This window comes from Myotis yumanensis, unplaced genomic scaffold (genome assembly GCF_028538775.1).
Source record: "Myotis yumanensis isolate MYYU_CA2020_CCGP unplaced genomic scaffold, mMyoYum1.0.hap1 SCAF_4, whole genome shotgun sequence".
Classification (NCBI taxonomy): Eukaryota; Metazoa; Chordata; class Mammalia; order Chiroptera; family Vespertilionidae; genus Myotis; species Myotis yumanensis.
The window spans coordinates 12,176,411-12,199,574 of record NW_027223755.1 but is presented as its reverse complement, the minus strand read 5'-3'; the positions used below and the strand labels follow the sequence as shown (position 1 = coordinate 12,199,574).

The window sequence follows — 23,164 nt, the reverse complement described above, 5'->3', positions numbered from 1 at the left end:
TCACCTCTGCACTGGGGTTGCCAAGCCTCACTCTCCTCTTCCCTCAGTCTGCCCACTCCTGTGATGAGTCTGAGACACACCTATCTGAAAACACAGTCTCCCCCTTGGCAGTGACTGAGAAGAGTGTCTTAGAAATGCTCCTTGAGAGTGGATGCCAGTTATTTAATGCTGAGTGGGAAGAGGAGGAAGGAGAAAAACCAGCCAATGACCCAGGTGAAATGAATCCCAGATCGTTAACTCTGAAATATTTATGATAAACGTTGAAAATAATAACTTTGTAGAAACATAAGAGCAGATTGCATTCATTTAATGACTCTTCAGTAATTGGATTTCCTTATCTTTGACTGTAAATACATTACCTAGTTTCCTAAACTAGAAATCTCAGAATCATTCTAAATAATCTTTCTTCCACAACCCTTCTCTAATAGCCACCAAATTCTATCTCATAAATAACTGTCCTTCTCCCCCCACATCCCCCCAATATTCTAGCCCTTCTTTTTAATCTCTTCAACCACATTGACTGTTTGAGGCATAATTCATTTACTGGCCTAATGATTCCTCTAACTCCTACCGGTTTCATCTCTGCTTCCAGAGGACCTCCACATTGATAACCAGATTATCCGTTGTTAATGTAAAAATATTCAAACCTGTAAAGAATTTTTGTGAGTTTATTTGAGCCAAACTGTCGACAATTGCCAGGAAGCAGAATCTCAATGGATTGGGATAATGCTCTGGAGAATGGTGGTTTTTCACCTTGTTTTATACCTTATATCAAAGGAGAAGACTTAAGTGGGTTACATGAAATCCATTGGTGATAGATTAGGGAGGCAGGAGAAAGCAAAGATGGCGGGGGGGGGGGGGGGGGGGGGGGAGGGGGGCGGGGTGAGACGACTTCTAGGATTGGATAAAAAGTAAAAAGACACATTACTTAGGTGGGTACAGGATAGTTAGCAGTCAACAATTAACATGATAACAATAACAATGAAGGAGTTTATGGTCTCTGTCCTGGCGCCCAGGCTCATTAGGTTGTATCCCAGGGATCTGGGGAAAAGGGAAGTTACAAGTTACTCTGATATTTCATAGGTATGTTATCTTAGATGCAAAAAGACAATAGGCTCAGTTAAGGTAAAAATTGACCTTGTCAGGGAAAATACCGGCCTAGGACATGACTATCCACCATAACTGCTTTTATTTTAATTTTAAATTAATTTATTATTATTATTATTATCCTCACCTGAGGATATTTTTCCATTGATTTTTAGAGAGAGGGGAAGAGAGAGGGAAAGACAGAAATATCGACAGGAGAGAAACACATCGATTGGTTGCCTCCTGAATAAGCCCCTACTAAGGCCCCGCCTAGGAGGAGCCTACAATCAAGGTACATGCCCTTGACCGGAATCAAACCCGGGACCCTTAGGTCCGCAGGCCAACGCTCTATCCACTGAGCCAAACCGGCAAGGACCGTAACTGCTTTTAGTTAAAGTTTTAATTTTGGACCATCCTTTGTGGTTACTTTAGGTCTTTAAGTTTGCAAGACTGCCATGCAGGCCTTTTCTGAGCTTGTCAGGTTAGCATGTGGACTCCTCCCCCTCACCCCCCCCCCCCAAAGTCCACACCGGTAGACAACCACTCAGATCCTTGCACCCCCAGCTGTCAGACATCATTGGTTTCCCATTGCCCTTGAAATAAAGTAAGAAATAGACTTTCCTTATATGCGGATTGCTTCAATAATGTTAAAGAAAGATCCCCCTGGAGAAGTTAAACAGGTAAGGCAGACTTTATTCAAGACTATTTCAATAGCGGAGAGAGATTGACTCAATTCCACTGAAACCATAAGCTAGAGAGTTTTAAGCAGTGGAGAGCTAATGGAAAGATACTGGAGGATTTTCGGGGAAAGGGTGGTCAGTGTGGTGAGGTCATCTGTGTTTGTTGACTGGTGCTTACTGAAGTTAGTTAGGCTCCTTCCCTCCCACAGAGCTGGAGAGACAGGGCCCCTATCCCTCTTGATGATTTCATTTCAAAAGGATGGCTCCCAGGTTCTGGAGAAAAACAATCCTGGGTTGTAAAACTGGCAAGAGGCTGGGCCAAGATTTATATCTCAAAGGAGCAGAGAAAAGATTTGAAATGGTGAGCTTTCTAAAGTAAATGCTCTCAGAAAAAGGGAGATCAGGGGCCTACAGTCTGGTCATGCTGAGGGGACCATCAATTTAACTTGTATCTTCATTTCTGAATTCCCCTCCAGGCTGCTCTCCCTTTAACTTACCCTGAACTTCTCACTGAAGTTCTGCTCTCACCTCCTACACTTCCATGCCCTGGACACTCTTCATACTTTTTGAACCTGTTCCACGTCACCTTCGCGCTCCAGGCAGGGACTAGTTCTTTTGCCCAAGGACCTGAAGCCCTGTAGAGTAATTAAATATCTACATGGCCGTCAGCCCAATGGGCTATAATTGAGTATATTAAGCACATCTTGGTAATTGAAATACTTTTTTTTTTTTGATGAGTAAATTTCTCCCAACTGTTTCAGGATTGATCCATGGACTCTTTTGGGAATATCCTTAGGAAAGTCACTATATTTTACATTAGGTTCTGATTTTAAACTGAAAATAAACTCCCAAATAAGCAATAAGTATCATAGGAATCACCTGGTAACTTGTGAAAACAGAGGCTCTGAGGATCCTTGCCTAGAGTTTCTGGTTCAGTAAGTCTGTGAGGGACCTGAGACCTTACAGTTTGCTGTTTCCTTAGTGATTCTGATGGGGAGTCAGAACCCAGAACTAAGTAAATGACTTCATGTCACACAGCCTCACAGTAAGTTCCAGATAATGGAACTGGGACTCCGGAAACTAACAAGGCAATGAAAGGTCTTTGGGGGAATATAAGGAAACCTGTGCAATACTCCCTCACCCCTCCACCCCCCACCCTACACTCCACACCGATGGGATTCAGGATTCAACAACCTCTGGTCACAGATGGCTGCAAACCAATGCGTAGGACTTGCCACCAGTCCTAATGGTCTCATTCAGGGCTAAGACTACCACGCAGCAAACATTCATTTGTGGCCATTTGTGGCCCTTCCCACGTTTTCCCCTGATTTCACTCAGCACAGGTGGTGACATTGAGCAGGCTTCAATGCGAGGCCAACGGAGGAGGAGAGTCAGAGAGAGAGACATTGATGTGACAGAAAAACATCGATCAGTTGCCTTCAGTACATGCCCCTACCAGGGATCAAACCTGCAACCCAGGCCTGCGTCCTGACAAGGAATTGGACCGGCAACCTCTCAGTGCATGGGACGACAGTCAAGCAACTGAGCCACTCAGGCCGGGCTAGTGTCACTAATTTTAAAAGACTCGGATGGATCTTGCCTTCAGAATCAGCAACATAGATGAGGGTCACAGAATATACATAGTGGTAACCCTTCAGGGGTGAGGGCACTGCCTTTTCAAACAGAGCAGTGTGTGGACGTGGTCCCGCCTGGGCTGGCGTGTCCCATCTGCTGGTTTGGAACGACTTTGGTGGTCTCAGCATCTACTACCTGGATATTAAACCTACCTTGTCATTTCCTATCACGTTGCTCCTCTGGAGAAGAGCAAGCTGCTTCGGGACAGAGGAAGGCGCGCTGGCAGTGGGGCCCTTGGCGGCTCCCAGCACCTGCGGAACCTATAATTTCTTAGGCAAAATGAGAGCATCCGTTTTTAGCCCCAGAGGGGTTTTTTTACATGGTTTATATTCTGGCTGCTTTATTTTTGTAGCGGTTCCACTGTGTTTACTTCATGCCTGGATAAAGGGCCCTTTCTTTTGAGAATGATGACAACGTACTAAGCTTAGAAAAAAGCAAATGAACTTGCCAGGGAAGTCATGCTTAATTATTAACAATATTGTCCTGACCTCCTGTCCTTCCCCACAAAGGCTGTGACAACCTTTACTATTTAGGCAGCACCAGGAGCTCGCGTGTGGTTTTGTTTCTTTCTGGATTTAAAGCAACTCTTTCAAATGCAGTTTATCACCAAGCGGGCCTTTCCTCCTCCAGTTGTTTCAATGAACTTTTATTTATCAGAAGCCTTGATGCACACCTGCATTTCCCAAATAAAGTTTCTTGTTTAGCATAAATTAATCCCCACCAAGTGAGAGTTTGTGAAAGCTCGGGAATAAGGTGCATCATTATTTTTTGGAAGACTCACAAACATTTATTCAGGCTTGGGGTACCGATGCTGCTAGCAGCAGCGTGGGGGAAAGTCTGGTGGTCGAATTGTTCCTAGCAGCCTTCAGTGCGACCATCATAACAAGGGAAATGCAGAGAGGACTGATAAAGACATTTGTGTGTTTTTTAACTTTTGTGCTGTCGCAGTCCCAGTGTCTCTTGGGTGTTTGATTTCCTGACTAGAAAGGCTACTGTAGAGAGGATAGGATGGAGTGGAAGCCCCTTTCCTGGCACATAGAATGGAGAATTTCAAGCATTTGGAGATTGCCTGCATATGTGGGGGTGGGGGATGGGAACATACCAGGCTGTTGAGACTGTACCTATCGTTTGCTAATTAAAAAGCGAAGGCTGCTTGCCTCTAACTTGGAGGTCTCTGAAGGTCTCTACCACCAGTGTGGCCCCATGTACAGTTGCGGAGGTAAGTATCTCTAGTTACACTGCCTTCTGAAGGTGCATCTTGCAGGGAAGAGAGGTAGCAAGGTGCACTAGAATGGTACTGCAGTGGTGCTTCTGAGCGGATATTCATGACCCAGGTTTGATTCTGCTGTAAAAACAGGTGACTCTGGATGTTTATTTGGAAAAGTATAATTCATCAGGCCTTTCTCCCATTGGATCCACTGTTACTCAGCAGTAAAGTACTGCTTTTTCAGTTTTCAATGAAAGATCTCGCTCTACCTGGGTCATTGGTATAAAGGAGCTAAGCTGAGGTTTCCATGTACTAGTAGCTAGCCGACTGCGACTACTGTGGGCATTTTCATTACCAAATGCAAGCTGGACCTTGGTCATTACATTTCCTTTGTCCTAAGTGATAACGTTTGGTTTTCCATGCCTCTAGGACACTTTGGAAAATTTAGTGAGCTTTCTCTATATGAGGAGAATAAAACTAAGTCTGAAATAATATCGAGAATTTAGGCTTCCCACCACCATTTCAGCTCTTCCAGCTTTGCCCAAATAACTCCCTACCTGGTCTTGCATAAAAGCTTTGTTTTCTCCCCCTCATTGATTTTTAGAGAGAGAGGAAGGGAGAGGGAGAGAAAGGGAAACATTGATGTGAGAGGGAAACATTGATCAACTCCCTCCTGCACGCCCCCTACTAGGGATCAAGCTTGAAACCCCTGAACGAATCAAATCAGCAACCTTTCAGTGTATAGGAGGATGCCCAATCAAGTGAGCCACACTGGCCAGGGGGCATAAAAGCTTTTAATTATGGAATTCCTTGTTTCATTTCTGTTTTAGGAAATCTCTATGTGAAATGCATGGCTATAGATGGGAGAAGTCCATGACGAAGGAAATGAGCATTCCTACAACTAATGGAAATTTCAGTGAGACTGTTTGTATTCAGTCTTCTTAGCCACCTTGAGAGTTGGGTCCAAAGAGAAGCTTCATGCTTCTTGCTCAGTAAGATTTAGGGAGGTCTAAGGCAGCAAATAGAAGGAATAATTGTCAGCTTAATCTTTATAAGAATAGCAAAATAGACAATAGATTAACCAACCAAATTTAAGTCTTAAAACAACAAATAAGCTAAATTTTTCAAAACATAATGACAAAGGGTTATCAGTAGAGGAATACATGACTTTAATATGGTATTTATTTTCTTTTGATTGTATTGTACACTTTCAGTGACAAGAGAAGAACGAATTTTATGAAATAAGGAATTCCATAATTTCTAGGAGCTAGAAAATATAAACTTGGAACATTTGGTTCTGTTTCAAATTGATAAACATGTCAAGAGGAGGAAAACATATCCTCCTGCTTCCCCCCCAAAATGAAGATGTGATGGAAAACGTTTTGCTTTGAGGTAACAGCAAAAGTTTTGTACTTGGATGTCTAGCACACTCTATTTTATTTCACAAATTTTTAGGATCTTTAACAGAATACAGATGAAATAATGTATTTAAACATACCCATCACATTTACCTTATAAACACAATTTAAAAAATACTTTAATACTTATTGCTATGGACTGAATGTGTCTCCCTCCCACCCCCAATTCATATGTTGAAGCCCTAACTTCTGATGTGATGATTTTTGGAGATGGGACCTTTGGGAAGTAATTAGACTTGGTTGAGGTCATAAGGGCATGGCCCTCATGGTAGGATCAGTACTCTTATAAGAAGAGACACCAGGGATCTTTCCACCATTTGAAGACACTGCAAGAAGATAGCCACCTGTGTTTTAGGAAGAGAACCCTTACCAGGAATGAATCAGCTGACACTTTGATCTTAGAATTTTTACCTCCATAACTGTGAGAAGTACATTTCTGTTGGTTAGGTCACCTAGTTTGTGGTACTTTGTTATGCCAACACGAACTAATACACCGGTGTGGACCATTTCATGTTGGGGAATATATTTAATCTTTAGAATGTTTGAAATGGACAGTGAGATATTTGCTTTAATGTGAGCTTCTTTGTTCTGTGTAAAATTTAGAAGTCTACATTTATGATTTCATTAACATGTACTCCTGTAAATTCATGGACAATTGTTCAAACCTGTGAGCTGCTAACATAGCACAGTTTAGTAATAGCTTGCTCATGCCTATTCAAACATTCAGATCTTTCATTTATACTCTTGCTAACTTCAAAATAAAAATTTCCTAACTCTGTTTTATATGACTTGTTGGAATTTTGAAAATAAACTGGCTGTATTTGATATGCCACTTTATAATTGAACTATTTATGATTAGTAACCAATGATCAGATGTTGATGTTTTAATCTTCTTTAACTTTATTTCTCTTACTTGGTTAGGGCCTAGCTTCCTTTAGAACCACTTGCAAAGCAGTGAATGGAAAATGAGAATCAGCTATCTACAATGCTTGATTTTATGCAATAGTAGAAATAAAATTATTAAATCAAACATATGTATATAACTGTAGTCAAAGACAGATAAATTTAGTTGAATAAATTATAATATAGTTATTTTAAATAAAATTATTTTAAATAAATTATAATATAAAGTTATTTTAAATAAAAACAACTTGAGTTTTAATGATCTGCATCAGTTATCCTATATAATAAAAGGCTAATATGCAAATCAACTGAACGGGGGAATGGCTGGTCGCTATGATGTGCACTGACCACCGGGGGCAGACACACAAAACAGGAGCTTCCCCCTGGTGGTCAGTGCGCTCCCACAGGGGGAGCACTGCTCAGCCAGAAGCCCTGAGCCTGGCTCACGTCTGGTGAGCGCAGTTGCAGTGGCGGGAGCTTCCCCTGCCTCTGCGGCAGTGCTAAGGATGTCCAACTGTCAGCTTAGGCCCACTCCCTGTGGGAGCTAAATTGGGTCTAAGCGGTCAGTCGGACATCCCCAAGGGGTCCTGGACTGTGAGAGGGTGCAGGCTGGGCTGAGGGAACCCCCTGAGTGCATGAATTTCATGCACCGAGTCTCTAGTCTATATATATAAAAGCCTAAGCGACCGTTACGACCGAATGACTGGAACAGCCAGATGACTGGCCAGTATCTATGATGCGCACTGACCCAGACCTTACTGCTGGGGCTCTGTCAGCCCTGAATCTGGTTCACCTGCACCCCGAACCCAGACAGGAGGGAGGAGGGAGCCTGATTCCTCACAGAATTGGCCATTGGTTAGCTTGCTGCTGGGGCCAACCTCCTGTGGTCCCTCCCCCGGGCAGGCTGGCCCTCCCAATAGGCCCTGATCGATGGCCAGGCTGAGGAACCTACCTGTGCACAAATTTGTGCACTAGGCTCTAGTCTATTAATATGTAAAAATGGTACAACACACTGAGTTAAAGGAACACACACTTGTGATCTTGTTGTTTCTGTGAGCTAGCATCTGGGTTCTTAGCAATGCTGCAAATCAAGGGCAGTTGACTGGGGTTGATGTCTCATTTGAAGGCTTGACTGGGGAAGAATCTGCTTCCAGGTTAACTGTGTTGTTGACAAAATTTATTTGCTTGTAGTTGCAAGATTGAGGGCTTCATTTTCTTGCTGGAAACTTCCTTCAGCTCCTCCTGATCTCCCATAGCTTATTGTTAATGTGGGCTTCTCCAGTATGGCTGTTGGCTTTCTGAAAGCCAACCAGGGATAAAGAAGCTCCAGCCCTGGCCAGCGTGGCCGAGTTGTTTGAACAGCATCCCATGCATGGAGAGGTCACTGGTTCTGTCCCTAGTCAGGGCACATGCCTGGGTTTTGGGCTCAATCCCCAGTAGGGAGGTTGCAGGAGGCAGCTGATTGTTGTTTCTCTCTCTCTCTCTCTCATTGATGTTTCACTCTCTCCCTCTCTCTTCCTCTCACTCTACAATCAATAAAAACATATTTTTTAAAAAAAGAAACTTCAGCAAGCTGGTGCTGCAATTTAATATAACGTAGTCATATTGTCACTCATATCTGGTCACCTTGCTGTGTTCTCTTGGTAGAAGCAAGTCACAGGTCCCATCTGCCCTCAGGGAGGGGGTTCATGCAAGAGCATGGACATGTGGAGGCAGGTATCCTGGGAGCCACTTTAAATTCTCTCTCAAGCATGGCTTTCCAGGAGACATTTTTAATTTTTAAAGAAAACAATGTAATTATGGACAAATTAAAAAAAGAATATCGTATATTAGATATTAACTTCATGCATATGTATAGCATAAAATAAATACTCTTTATTTAGTTATTGCCACTGGCATTGATAACAATCTTCCTGGTCTATATTTTATCTTATGAAAATAGATCAAATCAGGGGCTGAGTCATTAAGATTTTGGGAACCAGTTTTCATTCAACATAGCTCTCCTTCTCCTAGCTGAAGGTGAAAGTAGTTTGAAAGCCTTTAAAGCAGCGATTTTCAACCAGTGTCCCATGGCAGGCACACCAGTGTGCCGCCAGGGTTTTTGCAATACTTGACTATTGTGTCAGGTGCACTGATATCTTTTCCCTTAGATTGTCAAATAAAAAAATGACAACAGAGAACACAACAATAGCTGTCTGGTATGAATGAATCAAAACGATACCCCTTTTTTTTTGTCAGTTCGGCAAAAAATATTTTTTTTTAGAGTGCTGCAGAATTTTAGTAATTAGCTTATGTGAGCCGTGAGATGAAAAAGGTTGAAAATCACTGCTCTAAAGGATGTCACTATTGGTGCAGATCTGATTGCAAAATGTGTACCTCTCTGGGACTCCCTGCCTGAGCTTCTCAGCTTCTTATACCTGCCCGTTCCCTGTCATTGGGCCCCCAAATATTGATCTCACACATATCCCACAGAGTTGACACTCATCCATGGCAGTGCAAGGCTTCCTGAGATATATTTCACAGCCAACTTGGCTTTAAACTGGAGACCCAGCCCTTTGCAGAGGTTTTTTTTGTTAATCCCGGAGCTTCAGCTTGTGGACAGGGCAGGTCATGCAGCCCAGAGCAGTTTACAGCTGCCTTCCATGGTGTGATGGGCAGCCTGACCATTTGTTGCTTGAATTTTCATGCTGGACCACATGTGGATGGCTGCCTGCCACCCTGGTCTCCTGGATAGATTTATTATCGATGTGTGTACACAGTGGCATAGCTTAACATTTGAGCAAAATGCCTCGTTGCCAAACGCTCATCTCAGTTCAGAGCAGATCCTTCAGGTTGCAACTTTCTATGTTGTCTTGAGAAAGACTGCAAGACTGGTCAGATCAATGCTTAGAAGCTAGAAAGCTTGACAATTTAGAACAAAACTGCTATCTGTAGGGAAAAAAAGCGACTCATCTGTCATCAGCTTTTATACTGTATCACACATCCCTGTTTCCCCCATTCTCAAATAAAAGCAGAAATGCTGATTTGTAGAGAATACGTCTTCTTTTCCTTTGTATCAAAACTTACCTTGTGAGCCTTTTTAAATATGTGGTCCTTGTATGCTCCAGAGGGAATCAAAGTGATGTTTTGTTTGTTGTTTTTTCCCGGGAAAACTAACTATGAGAAATAAAATGTCATGCCAGGTATAGAATGAATTTTTGAAGTTACAAAGTACAGGGAAAGAAACCAAATTCCCAGACAGCTAGATTTTCAAGACCTGAAGCAGCCACTAAGGAAAATAATGTAACCCACTGACTCTATTTTATAGATGAAGCAGCAAGGCCCAGAGAGGTGACGTTACAGCAATGGTTCTCAACCTTCCTAATGCCGCGACCCTTTAATACAGTTCCTCATGTTGTGGTGACTCCCAACCATAAAATTATTTTCGTTGCTACTTCATCACTATAATTTTGCTACTGTTATGAATCGTAATGTAAATATCTGATATGCAGGATGTATTTTCATTGTTACAAATTGAACATAATTAAAGCATAGTGATTAATCACAAAAACAGTATGTAATTATATATGTGTTTTCCGATGGTCTTAGGCGACCCCTGTGAAAGGGTCGTTCTACCCCCCCAGGGGTTGCGACCCACAGGTTGAGAACCACTGCGTTAGAGACTCCCGGACTGTAGACTAGAACACCGTTTGTTGTAATGAGAACAATATTGACATTAACTTGGAGCCGGAAATTTGGGTGCATAGTTTTGAAACCTCATTACTTTCCTGTAACCTGGTTGCTGACATTATCCCGCTTTTATAGCAGAAGAAACCCAGGAAGCTTTAAAACAAAACAAAACATGTCCATGCTGCACAGGTAGAGAGGAGTGGCAGGGTTTGAACTCGGTCGCTGAGCCATTTCTTCTCAGGGGAGCCTTTTCATACGTTTTCTCGAAGAAGACAGACAGCGCTGCAGCTTTACTCCGGCACCGCCATTCTGAATAGATGGCACGTTCTTCTGTTTCTCACTAACTTAGGAAGTTCTGGGCCACAGTTTGTATTTTCAGGAATTAAACTTGGAAGCAGCAGGCTTTTTGTACCAGCGGGTAGACCCATTATTTCACAAAAGCTCTGAAATAGGTACATAGTTGGGCTAATTTGCTAGGATTGATTTGGACATTTTAGGGGGTAACATTATTAAGACTCTAGAAACTTTCAGTGTCCCTGGGGCTTTGAGGCCTTTTCAGGGCTGAGGAAGTTTTCCTGGGGAGATAAAAGGCCCGTTTCGTCCTTTGAGGAACAGTCTGAGCAGGGACTTCTGAGGATTTCTCTGTTTGATCCCATTCTCTTTCAGAGGCCGGCCCCTCTGTTGTCATTTAAACACCTCATTGAAAAGCAGTTTCCAAATGGTTTTAGAAATGATGTCTGGTGAGGTCCAGTGCTTCTTGAAGTCCCCCAGCGCTGGGTTTCCTCCTTGCTTTGAATCCCAGTGTTTATTTTTAAAAGCTTTCGTGGTTCGACCTCTCAGCTTTTGTTATTGCAGCTGGGCTGACTTAGCTCTCCCTCGCCTCCAGCCTTTGTGGTTTGGGGGAAGGTTCACCGGCATTAGGACCGGGCTGTGGGGACAGGAGACCAGTTCCAGGGACACATCTGCATTTTGTTAGCTCCCACAGTCACAGGTGTCCGTCAGTGTGCTGTCTGCTCGCCAGAATGGTCCTCTTTTCTCCTTCCTGGTCCGCTCACCTCTTCGTGTCCTCCTTGAATTCCCTTGGAAGTCAGGGTTTTGAATTTGCTCGTTTTGTTATGTTTTGTTCTCTGCTTCCAATGACCTCCTTCTCTTCCCCAGCCCAGTCCTTATTCTCACCTGCATGTGGTGCAGAAGCAATTCTTTGCAGCCAGTTGCAGGAGAGAGATTAAACGTCCAGGAAGGCAACAGTGTGACCAACCGAGACACGTATTTCCCTCCCTGGCTGGGCCGTGGACAGGGCAGTTCTTTGTCACGTGCAGAAAGATGAAGGTGGTGAGTGAAAATTAATTAGAACTGATGCCCCAATCGAAGTGCTAGAGCTGCGGGCTTTGCGGAAATAAGGAGCCAGCTCCTGCTGTCAGTGGGAGGCAGCTGATGCTCCCTGTGAGCCCCTCCTCTGCGCTGGCTCAGACCTTCTGGTCACTGGGTGCATTTGAAACTCCAGAGAGGGTGTCCCCTGCTGACCCTCTTCCTTCCCAGAAGGCTCTTCTGGAAGTTTTAGTCAAATATCAATCATTTCTCTACTTTTTGGTTTAAACATTTTGTGGCGCTTAAGCCTTCCTTTCAAGTTGCCACCAGATCTCTTTAAAGCTCTGTGAAGTTATAGACACACATCCTTATTTTAGCATTGAGTATTCTGAGAGATCAGGGACTTTTTAGAGCCAGGTTTGGCTGAAAAGCGAGAAGGAATTGTCATTTATTTCTTTTAATTCACACAACTTCTTATTACAGGATTGCTTGATTCCAATTTGAAACCCGTTTCCTGTCCTGTCCTGTTCCTGTTGGCACACTGCCTCCCAGTCTTGAAGCTTTTTCTGGAAACAACTGACTGTATGCAAACTAACCAGGAAACTCCAGGAGAGGTGTGGTTAGTTTGCAATAATCATAGCCTCGGGGTATAGGCAAGAGAAAGGCCTGTCTGATGCTGGGGAAATAAAAACTCTGGTGCCTGACTCACACCCATGACACTTGAACTTGATTTACTAGTATTGTTCTTATAGGCTATTGTGCTTTTCTTGACAAATATATTTGTGGAGCCTACCAAGTTATCTTTTTGGGATCATGGTAGACACTGTTCTTCTTGAACTTGGGAAACAGTGCATTGCTTTATCGGTATGTTTTCTTAGCCTGAGGACACGTGAACCGTTTCTGTTTGGGTTTTTTTTCTCACTTTCTATGGACAACTAACAGTATAGAGGTGGAGATGGAGAAGGAGGCTCAATGTTTTTATTTTTATTTTTATTATAAAAGAAGGCAAGTAGTTCAAAAGGAAGCCAATTCCATTCCCAAAGGTTAGTAGTTATAGATCTTCAGATGATAATACAAGGGGAGAAGCTGCTGGGGGTGGAGGGTAGGGGGGGAGAGATGAGGCCACCAGGAAGTAAGGAAGTAAGAGCTTTGGACCTTTTTATTCTATGGCATCTGTGGATTGCTTTCCTTGTTTTGTGTTTTAATGTTCAATATCTCCATGTACTAAAAGTGACTCAATTAAATTATAAACCTGTACTTGACTGGACAAAACAGTACTCGCTGTTCTCTACCAGTTTAACTTCTCCTCCTTTATATGCTGTGTAGCGAGGACACACTTTCCTATTCAACACATAACAGATGAGAATATGTCAGAGGGGCCATGTGTGACGTGTGTGGGTATTTAGAAGTTCAAGTTAATAGCCTGGCCTGTCAGGAATATATTATCTCAAGTGTAATGAGTTGCAATCAACTCTTTAGACGGTAATCATCCCTTAAATAGATGGAGCAGGAATCACTGTCAGATGCAGAAGATGGGGGTCTGGTTCACATTATGTGAGCCGAAGAGTCATGCTAGCCACAACCAGGGCCTGCCTCCGGGGAGCGACCTTGCCTCTGGCCTGTCACCCCTGATGCCCGCTCATTGTTCAGATTCCTGTTTTGGAGGGGTCTAATTTTCACTGTAGGATGACGTCAGAAAGGTCTCTCCCCTGATGTGGTTCGTGCCAGACAGTCAGGCACTGAGGCCCTGCAGCTTGCAGCAGCACCATGAGTTATGTGCTCCGCTGGAGCAAGAGGGCCCATATTTTGTGTATCAGGAATGATCAGGCAACTTGTCGCCTTTTGAGTTTCTGTTGCCTGACTCCCAGTCTCCTTCCATCAAGGTGGTTCCTCCTCTGAGCAATACCCACTCCATTCCTACAGTCTTGCAGTATACCATCTTCACGCCAGTCAGCTTCGGAGGTTCCTGTGCAGAGCAGGGCCACTGCTGGGGTGTTTTACTGTGGCTCAGGTCCTTCAGTATTTACAGGCCGCCCTCACGGTACCCATGCTGTCTCTGTGTAGTCATTGCACACACTGTATGAGCTGGTACCGAACCATTGCTCCTAGGACTCCTGGCAGGTTAAGCTCCTGAAGCCTTTGGGTGCAACATCTTCATCAACCATCCACAGAGAACCTTGTTCTATGCGTCTTTCTGTTTAAAGCATCTTATTTAATATATACTTAATTCATTAGCTTTGAACTCACAGCCAACAGCACATTTTGGGGTTACAAATAAGTTTTAGCAAATAGGCGGGTTTGCGACATGGAATTCGTGAGTAATGAGGATCAACAGTTGTGTTTTTTTTTCTTTTTCTTTTATGAATATTAGTTACCACATGAAAGAGTAATGTCTGGCGTTACTTGACCCCTTCTGTACTCTGAATCCCGTAGGTGCAAAGTAGATGTTTAAACTTGTCCTTGGTGGTTGCAGCATCATGGGTGGAATTGTCACAGGCTCTGCAGCAACTCAGAGGACAGGCCTTCTTCCTGGTGATGAACTAGACCCCTGTGGCTGCAATCTAAAAGAAACTTTGGCTTGGTTTGGTTTAAAGTGTGTGGTCTCATTTGTGGGAGCCCACCATAACTTCTTTTAACATGGCTGTGAAACTTCCCCCTAAAACACAGGGCCAGCCTCTGTGCCCTGGTGGGCACACTCAGGGGTGGGGTTGGAATAATCTAAGTGGGATGAAAGCGTGTGGATTGCCAAGTGTGATGAACGCTCACTGACAGCAGTGTCTGCCCAGGCTGCTGTCCCTGTCTCAAGCCCGGGACACCTGGGATTCCTGCACAGCAGCTCGCTTGGGCGCCCGCAGCTCCCTGACAGCCATCCGTCTGTCACAGCAAACCGGGGTTGAGGAGAGGTGGTTCCCTCTGGTGATTTCAGCCAGAATAAAGATGTCTTCTGAGCAGTGACAGTTTCTGGACTGAATGCCCTTGAGGGATGAAAGCACATGTCATTGTAACTTCTCTGCCCTTCCTTTCTCTGAAGGCCTATCATAGGTCAGGTGCCTCAGAAGCCCCCATGTTGAGCTGCAAGGCCAGCAAATGGACATAAAGTCAGTGGCAAAGGTAAAGGAAATGGTTGAGGGAGACCCTATTTCTACTTACAGTTTATCATTTGACACCAGATGGACTAAGTGTAGGGCTGAAACCATTTAATTGTTCAGGTTTCCATCATGACTAGTATTTCCTTTACTTCTACTGGAGGTTCAGAACCATCGTCGGTACTTGGTGTTCCCACCTTGTCAGGTGGATGTGCCTTGTTTGTGATCAGATTTCTTGTCTCCTGTCCTTGGCCAAGAGAAGAAAGAGGATGGGGAGGTTGACATCTCCCAAGTTTGCAGCAGAGGGAAATCATGAAACCCAGGCCATTTCAGGATGCTTATGATCAATGTGCATCTTTTTAGCTTTTGCTGAAAGACTCCTGTGTGCCCCGAATATGAAAATAGGAGAGACCCAATTTGAAGGGCATGAGTAGTTTATGAAAGAGTGGCTGTAAACATCATATTATAGCATCAAATTATGTTTTGGTGGTTTACCTTAGGAGTCTTTGTCAGCTGTCACCAAAATTTCCTGCCACTTTTCTGATGTACAGCTCTTTCATGGTATTTAGGAAGGGACCTGACTTGAGAAACTGTCAGCAACGAGTAGCCATAGCCCTTCTTCCTCGTGTAATCCCAGCCGTGGGAAGAAGGGAACAGCCAGCAGCGCAAGACATTTTGTTCCAAGTATAATAAAGGGCCTATCACCTCCCCCCACGAGGCTGTCAGCTCTGCACTTGAACGAGGGGTTTTGTTTATGGTTTAATTTCCCCAGAGTTCGCAGTGACTGCTTCAGTGATAGTCCAGTCCATCATTAGATGATAGTTTCTCTGACGGGATGTGTGAGGAGAGAGGCAGCTTTGGCATTAGCACTCTACCGAGCTGCAGGGGATCTGCTGGTGTGAGAGAGGGGGCACGGGGAAGAAGCTGATTGTGACAACGCATCTTAATTTAACACTTGAGTCTATATAGTTTGAGAAACAAATACCCAAGCCAGGGCAGGTCTGTGCCCTGTTGTCATTTGAGTTTATTTCCTGCATCACTGTTCTGTCTTCCATATTAGAGTGATGCAGGCCTTTCTTAAGGCTCTGACTTTAATTATAAGGCCTTTTGCTCTCACGAAGCAGCATCATTTCTACAGACCTAAAAAGTGGTTGATGAGAATAAGTGGGAACTAACTAAAAAAAACCAAACTAATCCTGTTGAGATTAAAATGCACGTTTTGGAGTCAACCATAAAACACCCCCAAGAACATAATGCCTTCCTGGTGCTTAATTACTTACAATGCTTCTAAGTTGTTAGGATGGTGAACCTCATCACAATTTCTTGTTCATTTTGGCCAGGGCACACGCATGTGTTCTAAAGCCATATGAGAAATAGAAACGGACAAAGGAGCTCCTTTGAACATGTCTTTTCTCTGCAGATAACTGGGGGGGAGAGGGACATAGGAATGAGGAGGGAGGGGTGAGGTGAGTAGGCAGCCAGCCCAGGGTCAAGTGCTCTTAGGATGCTGCAGGTGTGAAGATGCCTGAAACCCACAAATTATAGAGAACAGAGAGTGGAAGCCCAGGAGGCTGCAGAGTTGCTACAGGGCAACACTCCCGTTCCAGCGAACATCAGCAGGTCAGAAATTGGAGAGCTGATATCTATGAAAAGCTGGTTGACTAAGGGAATTATTAGTGTAGACATGAAATTTACAAAGATAATGTTTATATTTCTAAGGGATATGTCTTTTCATGACCAGTCACTGTTGGCCGTTGGGTTGGCCTCGTTCTCCTGCCTTGACTCTGTCCACGAGAGCAGCTGTCTGTCCGTGGGGACATCTCTGACCAGGTAGGGAGGTTCTGGATTTTTTTGGGGGGTGGGGGGGGGGTGGGGCCTGGATGCTGCTTCTCCAGAGAGTCTGTAGAAAGATCCTTGTATCTGCCAGTCAGCTTAATAAGCAAGAAGAGATGAGACTTTGCTATGTTTGCCCAGCAGAGTCTGTGATAAGTTTGGATTTTATAAGAGTTTGAAGAAGATGTAGAGAAAGGGGGCCCAAACCTGTCTGAGTAGCACCAGAATCTTCTTCTGAGACCTGAAAACCTTCTAAAGGATGTAGAAAGAGTTTATTTGGAGCAAGATGGGATCCAGGCAAGCCTAGAGCCTCTGGCCAGGGAATTGAGATTTTTCTCTTCTCAGGGCTTGCTGTCCGGCTCAGCACAGTCATGATCCTTCAGCTCCTGCCTGGGTACCTGCTGAGGGCCTGGCACATTCCAGACCCACAGGAGGTGGGGCAGCACCCAGTGCCTCCAGGTGGAGTTTGCTCTGTTTTTCTGGGTGATTTTGACTGATGTCAGATTAGGCATTGAAGCTGACTTTTGGGTTGTGCCCCGATCTGCTAACATTTATGCAGACCCTGAAGTCAAAGAAAGGAATCCTCATCCAGTCTTTTTTGAACGTGCATATTTACTTGGCCTGCCCTCCGCTCTTCAGAGTTAATATGATATGAAAACTGCTCTTGACAGGGAAGGTCAGCAAATTAACACCAGAGAAACCAGAGGCGAGCCTTGGGTCCTGGTCACAGAGGACAGGTGACTACATCACAGCAGCACACGGAGGGTGCCTGTGGATTTCGGAGAGCAGCAGGAATGCAGGAACCGTCTTAGGATGAGCTGCTTGAGTGATGAGGTCAAGCCAATAAAACAATGTAAAGGGCAAGAAATAAGAGTTCTGGATTCAGAGTCATAAATAAGCTTCATACAGCTTATAAAATCAAAGCAAAAAAACAAACCAATACCCTTGGTCAGTTTAATACTGTTCATTCAACAGAGGGGAGGTTTGTCTTCCTGACAGTTTATAAAAAGAAAACATAAACCCAACCCACTATTTGGGGGCCAGGGGGGAGGGGGGGTACAGGGGCAGGGTAGACACTCATTCTGGGATTACCACCTGTCGGGCATCATCCTGTGCACTTTCCATGAGTTATCACCTTTGCTGGCAAAGCTTGTCAGCAGAAAATAATGAAACACCATTTTGTAAAACACGGTGCATTTCAAACTGGTCTGTTTTCTTTCCAGTTAGTTCAAAGGATCAGGATTTTGAATGTGGTGGTGAGCAATGAACTGTGGCTCCTTGAAAAATCGGTAAACTGACAAATTCCCTAAGATTATCCAGCACTCCTCTCCCAGGAGTGATGTTTTACGCACATGGTGTCTCTCGTCAAGGATGGGGAGGAGGAACCAGGTAGCCTTAGGCGCCTGGGCTGACATTTTGAAGGCTGTGTGTAGCAAAGAAAATGAAAGAAGAACCTTTGGCTCCTACAATGGAGAGTTCATTTCCCCAGCAGGTTTGCATCGGGGCACGCCCAGCCTTCTGGTTCCGATTACGAGTCGGATTTGATCAGATGACTCCTTGATGGAGGCTGCAGGATGGGCAGACTGGCTTCATGACTAATCCAAGGCAGCTGCCATGGTTGCTTTTAAACATGAGGGAAGCTGTGCTGGTTCTTCTTGGGGAGGAAGTTCAGTACAGTCTGTGCCGAAGTGGATGAATGACTCATTGCCAGTAAAAAAAGAGAATCTTTTTATTCCCCCACGCGTGTAAACACTCTAAATACAGCAGTGTAGAGATAGGTGATACACCAGCTGGTTCAATGTGTAGTAGCCTATTTCTTATTTTTATCACCAATTTATTTTGAGAGGATGACAAATAGAACAGAATTAGATTTCTGGTTCTGCCACACAGCCAGGCTTCTGTAGTCTCAGGAGCATGACACAAATGCTGGGGGTAACGGCTCATTTGCCTGCGCGCTGTAACGCAAAAACGGGATGCGTCTTCCTTCTTCAGGCCTCGGTGCCCACCTTGACAATGGAAGACCCAACAGGTCACTGGGCCTGAGCTCGGGATTTAAAAGTCTTGTATTCTTCATCTCTTCAGAGAGATGAATGTTCTGACATGGCTTCAGAGTATTTGCTGGGTTTAAGCCAAAAAATAAAAACAAAGACCACTGTAGTTTGTCTTCTAAGTCCAACAGAATTTGTTTGGCCCAGATCACTGTACACCATGTCAACCAGCAGCACTGGCATCTAGGCACATAGAATGAATGAAGTTCTGGAGAACCCAGATCTGACACAGCTCCACATGGATACTGGCTTGGCTTGCATGCTTGCACTAATTTGATTGGTCTTAACAAGTTAAAGGACAACATCTTTTTATTTCTCTGTGTTGAGGTGGAGAGAGCATCTTTTGTAGCTATAAATTCCTAAAGTAATGCTATCTGTGCATTTTTTTTTTTAGGAAAATATTTTTCTGAGTCATTTAACCCATTTTCATTTCACGAACAATTCATCATGAATTTCATAGTCAGCCATCTTTCCAGTGATCAGTAAGCTCCCTTTCTCCTTCATGCTCTTGCAGTCGACCTTTGTCTTAGTTCAGCTTTATTCTGGGGAGGTTTTGGTGCCATTTGTGGATTTGATCTGTGGCTGATATCCACGCCCCCCCTCCACTCCTCCCAGCTGCCTATGTAATGACCAAGGGCTAGCTGATATATGAACCCAACTCTTCCTATTTGCTTTAACAAAAGTTAAGTAACAATAATAGTTACATAATTTTTTATAGTTTAATCTTCATCTTAGAATCTTGAATTTAGATCTAGAGTTAAATCTTGAATCTCTTGTGTGGGCAAGCAAATGCTTACACATCTTATCTAATGTGTTATTCTGAATAAGTAGGAATTGAGAGACCACATTTTTCAAAAAGCCTCAGACACCCTTCTCTTTCTGGGTATTGAGAATGTCATCTACAAAGGATGGATCAATTTAGCTGTCAGAATGAAAGCTGAGGGCCCAATTGCCCATGCAAATTGGCCACTTGTACAAGCGCTTCAAAATTGCCTGCATGAAAAGTAAGCCTGCCCTTTGAAAACTGGGCACATGGAGGCAGGAATAAGAAAGAAAGTAGTCACTCTTTGGAGACCTTGGTGTCCCCAGAGAGCTGATTTTAGAAATTGCTCACTTTGAGCAGTTGCTGTTTTCTTGGCAACTTGTTTGCTTTAATAAAGAAGTCATTTTGCCCCTCTCTTTCTTTCCCTCTTCTCCCATGCCTCTTAGCAGTGCAGAACACATCTCATTGTCTGATGTGGGAGTAAAGGCCTGGGAAATATTTTACTCCAGCTTTACTCCAGTGACTGAGGCAATATATTGGTTCCAAGGTCAGCTATTCTGGCCAGCTTTTATATACTCAACAAGGGTGAGCTACACGAAGACTGAATGGAAACAGTTGGGTTTCTCTCTTCCCAAATGCTGTTAGGATTAGTCAACACTTAGAGAAATAAAACCCCCAGTTCTCGTCTTTTCTATAGGTCTCAGCTGTGTTTAATATTTTTAAGGCATCACATTTCATAGTGACAGTTAACTGAAGGAGAGAGAGGTCTTGGGTGGATCAGGGTGTGAAGCCTCCAAGCAAGATGAATATATTTTTTCCTGGTGCATCTTCCTCTTTGGATACAACTTTCAGAAGTGCCTGCTCTTCTGTTAAGGATATGCCTCTGCTGGTCTTAGAGCCCCAAGATTGCATCATTAAATGACCCAGATGTGAGGTCTTGTGTTCCCGTGTGAGGTCACATTGTCCATGAAACCTCAGGAGATGGTCTCCATGTGCTCCTACTTGGGACCTAAGATAGCAAAGAAGGGAAGATTCAAAGAAGGGAAAGTGTGACACGTGGCACTTGTCATTTTTAAATGTACACAAGGTAATTATTAAAGAGATTTTTTGTTAAATGACCTTGACCAATATGGGGCATTATTTGTACAGAAAATAATTAGCTGTTTATTAATTATTATACAGAGCCCTCCCATGTAACTATGGCATTATGTCATGCATCCTGTACTCGGATGCAGGAGAAAGTGTCTTATTGTCCATATATATTGATATGGAAAGTAAGGAAAAACATTTATTTACCTTTTGCGTTACAATATTATTGTATAGATACAAGTCTTAGGAATTGATTTTAAGTGTATCTCCCTCTCATCCCCATACATTTGCACTCATGTTTCCTATGGAAACACTACTTGATTTAGATGCTGTTTACAATTATAGAACATGGCATAGAATCCACAGGCTGGCCAGTGCAGGCAAACCTTGGGTGAAGGAATGCCTTTAAAACTGAGAACATCCTAAGAGGTGGCCCCTGAAAGCACATCCCTTTTTAACCCTGCTCTCAGCAGTTACACATCATAATGTCAAACAAGGTTCAAAGTTCAGATGGGAATATTGAACAAAGCAACAGACATATATTTTAAAAAAACAAAACTAAAAAGTTTCATAGTGCAGATGGAAGAACATACCATATTCATGGATTGGTAGAATCAATATCATTAATATGTCCATACTACCCAAAGCAATCTATAGATTCACTGCAATCCCCATTAAAATACAAACAGCGAATTTCACAGACCTATAATGAACTCTTTAAAAATGCATCTGGAATAAAAAAAGACCCCGAATAGCTGCAGCAATCCTGAGAAAGAAGAACAAAGTAGGAGGGATATCAAGCTATATTACCAAGCCACTGTTCTCAAAACTGCCTGGTACCGGCACAAGAACAGACATATAGACCAATGGAATAGAACAGAGAACCCAGAAACCGACCCAAACCACTATGGTCAATTAATATTCACCGGAGGAGGCAAGAGCATACAATGGAGTCAAGACAGTCTCTTCAATAAATGGTGTTGGGAAAATTGGACAGATACTTCCAAAAAAATGAAACTAGACCTCCAACTTACACCATACACAAAAAATAAACTCAAAATGGATAAAGGACTTAAGTGTAAGACGGGAAATGATAAAAATGTTAGAGGAATCCACAGGCAGCAAAACCTCAGACATATGCCAAAGCAATGTCTTCACTGATACAGCTCCTAGGGTAATGGAAGCTAAAGAGAAAATAAACAAATGGGACTACATCAAAATAAAAACCTTCTGCACAGCAAAAGAAACCATCGACAAAATAACAAGAAAGCCCACTGCATAGGAGAACATATTTGCCAATGTTATATCTGATAAGGGTTTAATCTCCAAAATTTATAGGGAACTCCTACATCTTAACAAAAGGAAGATAAACAATCCAATAAAAAAATGAGCAAAGGACCCAAATAGACACTTTTTGAAAGAGGACATACAGAAGGCCAAGAGACATATGAAAACATGCCCTAAGTCACTAATCATCCAAGAGATGCAAATCAAAACATCAATAAGGTACCATCTCACACCTGTCAGAATGGCTATCATCAACAAATGACAAGTGCTGGCGAGGATGCGGAGAAAAAGGAACCCTTCCGCACTGCTGGTGGGAATGCAGACTGGTGCAGCCACTGTGGAGGACAGTATGGAGTTTCCTCGAAAAACTAAAAATGGAACTCCCATTTGACCCAGTAATACCAGTTCTAGGAATATATCCCAAGAAACCAGAAACACCAATCAGAAAGGATATATGCACCCCTATGTTCATAGCAGCACAATTACAATAGCTAAGATTTGGAAACAACCTAAGTGCCCATCAGCAAATGAGTGGATTAACAAACTTTGGTACATCTACACAATGGAATACTATGCCGCTATAAAAAAGAAGGAACTTTTACCATTTGCAACAGCATGGATGGAACTGGAGAGCATTATGCTAAGTGAAATAAGCCAGTTGGAGAAAGATAAATATCACATGATCTCCCTCATATGTGAGATATAACGATCAACATAAACTGATGAACAAAAATAGATGCAGAGACAGAGAAGCATCAATCAGACTGTCAACCTCAGAGGGAAGGCAGCGGAGGGTGCGGGGAAGGAGGAGAGATAAACCAAAGGACTTGTATGCATGCATATAAGCATAACCAATGGACACAGACACTAGGGGGATGAGGGCACGAGCAGGGGGGTGGCGGGCAATGGGGGGATAAGGACACATATGTAATACCTTAGTCCAGTGGTCGGCAAACTGCGGCTCGAGAGCCACATGCGGCTCTTTGGCCCCTTGAGTGTGGCTCTTCCACAAAATACTGACTTCTGCGCATGGGCCACGAAGTTTCAATCGCACTGTACATGTGCGCCCGCACGTGGTATTTTGTGGAAGAGCCACACTCAAGGGGCCAAAGAGCCGCATGTGGCTCTTGAGCCTCAGTTTGCCGACCACTG

The 23,164-nt window shown here is 43.5% G+C and overlaps 1 protein-coding gene across 3 annotated transcripts in view; it reads left to right on the top strand.

The window, feature by feature from the left end:
* The window catches only part of SEMA5A (semaphorin 5A), a 394,782-nt gene that overhangs the window by 71,138 nt on the left and 300,480 nt on the right, over positions 1 to 23,164 (top strand). The window contains exon 1 of one of the 3 annotated variants that reach the window (XM_070411888.1): positions 16,783 to 16,822. The exons of the other annotated variants lie outside the window; for them this stretch is intronic. The gene's annotated coding sequence lies outside the window, so the exon portion shown is untranslated. Of the gene's footprint in view, positions 1 to 16,782; positions 16,823 to 23,164 lie in introns of those variants that run through there. 3 annotated transcript variants of the gene reach the window in all.